At 54.2% G+C, this 4,330-nt stretch overlaps 1 long non-coding RNA gene across 1 annotated transcript; it reads right to left on the reverse strand.

The window, feature by feature from the left end:
* Positions 1 to 974: 974 nt before the first annotated feature.
* LOC138809026 (uncharacterized) lies at positions 975 to 3,842 on the reverse strand. The gene is made up of 3 exons (XR_011366663.1): positions 3,752 to 3,842; positions 3,429 to 3,577; positions 975 to 1,200 (listed from the first exon to the last, which is right to left on the reverse strand). It is a non-coding gene; the product is annotated as an uncharacterized lncRNA (long non-coding RNA).
* Positions 3,843 to 4,330: the final 488 nt, after the last annotated feature.

The raw sequence follows: 4,330 nt of genomic DNA on the forward strand, positions 1-4,330 counted from the left end.
CTTGTCACCTCAACTCCTTCCAGGAAGGACTGGGGAAGCCAGCCGGGTGCCAGCTGCCCCTCCTGCCTGGAATCCCATGTGCGGAGTGTCTGGAGCAGATGGTACACCTACCTGCTGAGCAGGGAGGAGACATTTGGAGATGTTTGGTAGGCATGCCTGGCACACAGGTCCTGTGTGTTTCACGCCTGGCTCCATCCTGCTGGGGTACAGTGCACCTCAAACCGGTAACCAACACTGGGACTCTGGAGCCCTGCAGCCCCAGGGCCTCTCAGTCACTGCCAAAGCAACAAGGAGACAAGGGAAACGCTCTCTTAATGGCGCTGAGGTAAATACACAGGACAGTCTTGACTATGGCCGTCCTGCACTGTGAAGTTCTCCAAGCAGATTCCACCTGTCCCAAACTCTATTCCCACCTCCTCATCCCCCTTCTTCTGACTCTAGATCACCTTCCTCTCTTCCTGTGCCATCCTCCAACCTCAATCCTCTGCTAACTCTTACTCTGTCTACTCCTACTTCCGTATTGGAGATGGCCCATTAGTGGCTACCGCACACAATTGGTCTTGGTAGGCTGAATGTTATGTGTGGTGAGAAGCAGTGGTGGTCCAGGGCCTCCCATTTTCCAGGGAGGGTAGCTTTGTGCCTGAGGAACCCCACACGGTAGGAGTACACACGGAAGACTGTTCTCTCTGGTTAATGATCTCCTGGCACTCCTCAGTCTTCCTAAGGGCCTTTCCCCACTCCTGCCTTAAGTTTGCACTTGGTTAAGAGGAACTACTTCTGAAAGGACTCTAGCCCTGTGGGCCCCGGCCTTCTTAGCCACTTGGTTGGTGAAGGCTGCAGCCCCCAGGGTGCCCTCCATGCTGAGGGTCATTTGCAGTCTTCAAACAGGGCAGAGGTCGTCCTACACTTGCTGACTGCGGGCTGCCGTCCCAGCTCAGTCTTTCTCACCCAGACAAAAAAAGGAGTACCTTGAGGTATTGTCCTGTCCATTCCAGTGGGGGTGGGGACAATGCAGCAACAGCTCTGGCTGCCCTTGTTCTGTGGGGGTCCTGCCAGCTTGCATCCAGGTTTGGTGCAACTACTGCAAGGCAATTTGCAGTCAAGAGGAGTTGACTTGATTGTGCCGTGTCCATGCTGCAGCTGCTGTCCCACAAAGAGGTGCTCAGGGGAGTTCTGCAGTTGTCATGGAGCTTGCCACAGCTGGAAGAGACAAACATTAACTTAGGTGAGATGAGGGAAAATAACTGCATAATTAGGTAGCTGCAGAGGAAGGAGAAGAGGGCAAGGAAGCTGGAGAAAACTCCAGAGAGGAGTCAGCATAGTGATCACCTCACCAGATCATGGAGCCCTGCCTGCATCTGAGCCTCCAACCATGCTCCTGCCCCACCTGAGCTGCAGGTGCTTCACACACAGCCCACATGTGAGCCCCTTCAGAGGCCAGAGGACGGCTTCCTGGGGACTGTGGAGGCTGGGGATGTCTGGAAGTGCCAGCGCTGATGCAGAGATTGGCACGAGTCTCATTCAAGTGCCCAGATGCCCTGTTGCTATAGGGAAGGCCACTGTGAGGTATGATGCCAACAGAGCAAGGGAGGCAAGTTCCTCTGCAAAGTGCCCAGGTCCCTGCCCTCCGGTCCAGCCTCTTCACTCCCAAGTCAAAGGAATGTGGTTTGTGGCTCATGTAGTAGAGCACCCGACAAGCAGGTGGGAGCCCTGGGGTCAAACTGCAGGACTCTAGGGTGGCATCCTTTTCTTCTTTTCACCCTATTGTGATACTGAGCACCTGGAGAGAGGTCAAGAGACTCAGATTGAGGCCCCAGGGGCCCAAGACTGTCCTCAGTTCAAGTAGCAACCTACAAGCTTGGTGGATTATGTCTCTGACCACCAGACATGAAATTCCCAGAGATATGGATCTGGTGGTAGAGAACCTGCCTAGCAACCACAAGGCTCTGATCTCAAAACCCTGTGATGAAAAATTTAGGGAAGCAAATCAAAGGACCCATCCCTCAGTAACTGTGGGGAAACTGTGGCCTCTGGGGTACTCAGGGGTACAACTGCTCCGCTGCCTCATTAGAAGAGGAAAGGCAGTTGTGGCAATAAGGGAGGAGAGGGAAGACCGGGTTCAACTGGAGATACTGGCAAGCTGAGCTTTCCCTGCCAGGGTGGGCTAGGGCTTACTCACACCTCTCCAACTGGCTGTCTTGAAGGAGTCTGCACAGCACAACCAGAAATGGCCTGGCAGGGACCTTCCTAGGCTGGTTACGATTGAATCCTGCACATGACTGACCCGGCTTAAGAAATGTGGGCTAGTGTGACTGGCCCTCATCTCCAAGGGACAGAAAAGCAAGTGCATGCATTTCCCTCACCAAGAGGAGAAGCATATCCCCTCCTCACACACATGGAGGAAAGGACCGGTGAGAGCTCAGGAGGAAGTGTCCCATGTTCTTGGACCTTTCCCTTCAGAGGGACAAAGGGCCTTGTCACCTCAGCTCCTCCCAGGCAGACTGGGGAAGCCAGCTGGGTACCAGCTGCCCCTCCTGCCTAGAATCCCATGTGCAGAGTCTGGAGCAGATTGTATACCTACCTGCTAAGCAGGGAGGAGACCTTTCGATGCAGGCATGCCTGGCACAAAGTCTTGTGTGCTTCATGCCTGGCTCCATCCTGCTGTGTGTGTGTGGGGGGGGGGGTTAACCAACACCAGGACTCTGGAGCCCTGCAGCCCCAGGGCCTCTCAGTCACTGCCAAAGCACAAGGAGACAAGGGAAACACTCTCTTAATGGCGCTGAGGTAAATACACAGGACAGTCTTGACTATGGCCGTCCTGCACTGTGAAGTTCTCCAAGCAGATTCCACCTGTCCCAAACTCTATTCCCACCTCCTCATCCCCCTTCTTCTGACTCTAGATCACCTTCCTCTCTTCCTGTGCCATCCTCCAACCTCAATCCTCTGCTAACTCTCACTCTGTCTACTCCTACTTCTATATTGGAGATGGCCCATTAGTGGCTACCGCACACAATTGGTCTTGGTAGGCTGAATGTTATGTGTGGTGAGAAGCAGTGGTGGTCCAGGGCCTCCCATTTTCCAGGGAGGGTAGCTTCGTGCCTGAGGAACCCCACACGGTAGGAGTACACACGGAAGACTGTTCTCTCTGGTTAATGATCTCCTGGCACTCCTCAGTCTTCCTAAGGGCCTTTCCCCACTCCTGCCTTAAGTTTGCACTTAGTTAAGAGGAACTACTTCTGAAAGGACTCTAGCCCTGTGGGCCCCGGCCTTCTTAACCACTTGGTTGGTGAAGGCTGCAGCCCGCAGCGTACCCTCCATGCTGAGGGTCATTTGCAGTCTTCAAGCAGGGCAGGGGTCCTCCTACACTTGCTGACTGCGGGCTGCCGTCCCAGCTCAGTCTTTCTCACCCAGACAAAAAAAAGGAGTACCTTGAGGTATTGTCCTGTCCATTCCAGTGGGGGTGGGGACAATGCAGCAACAGCTCTGGCTGCCCTTGTCCTGTAGGGGCCCTGCTGGCTCGATCCAGGAGGTCCAGCTTACTGCTGTCCGGCTTCCTCAGGTTCCAGGCTCTCTGCCTCTGGCTTAGAGATAGTTTCTCTGAGATGCTGCTAGAGCCATACTCCCAGCACCACCACATGTGGCGGCAGCTGCCCCAGAAGGCTCTATGTTCCAGGTCCAGGTCAGACTATGGGTTCCAGCTGAGGGCTGACTGGAGTTTCATTATCTCCCTGCGTTTGGCCCTTTTACTCACAGACTCTGGGCCTTCCGCAGATTCCCTGCAACTACTGCAACGCAGTTTCTTGCCCTTTCCTCGGCCCACGCTGCAACTACTGCCCCAGAATCAGGTGTTCAAGGAAGCTCTGCAGTTGTCATGGAGCTTGCCAGCTGGAAGAGACAAATATTAACTTAGGTGAGATGGGGGAAAATAACTGCATGATTAGGTAGTTGTAGAGGAAGGAGAGGAAGGCAAGAAGGCTGGAGTGAGCATAATGATCACCTCAGCAGATCATGGAGCCCTGCCTGCATCTGAGCCTCCAACCCTGTGCCTGCCCACTTGAGCTGCAGGTGCTTTGCACACAGTCCACATATGAGCCACTTCAGAGTCCAGAGGACCCTTTCCTGGAAATGCTTGGAAGTGCCAGTGTTGATGCAGAGAATGGCACAAGTCTCATTCAGTTGCCCACAGATGCCCTGTTGCCATAGGGAAGGCCACTGTGAGGTATGATGCCAACAGAGCAATGGAGGCAAGTTCCTTTGCACAGTGCCCAGCTTCCCTGCCTGCCCCCTGTAAAGCCTCCTCAATCCCAAGTCAAAGGAATGTGTGTTGTAG

The sequence above is a fragment of the Dipodomys merriami genome, unplaced genomic scaffold (assembly GCF_024711535.1).
Source record: "Dipodomys merriami isolate MVZ:Mamm:240054 unplaced genomic scaffold, mDipMer1.0.p SCAF_48, whole genome shotgun sequence".
In the NCBI taxonomy this organism is placed as follows: Eukaryota; Metazoa; Chordata; class Mammalia; order Rodentia; family Heteromyidae; genus Dipodomys; species Dipodomys merriami.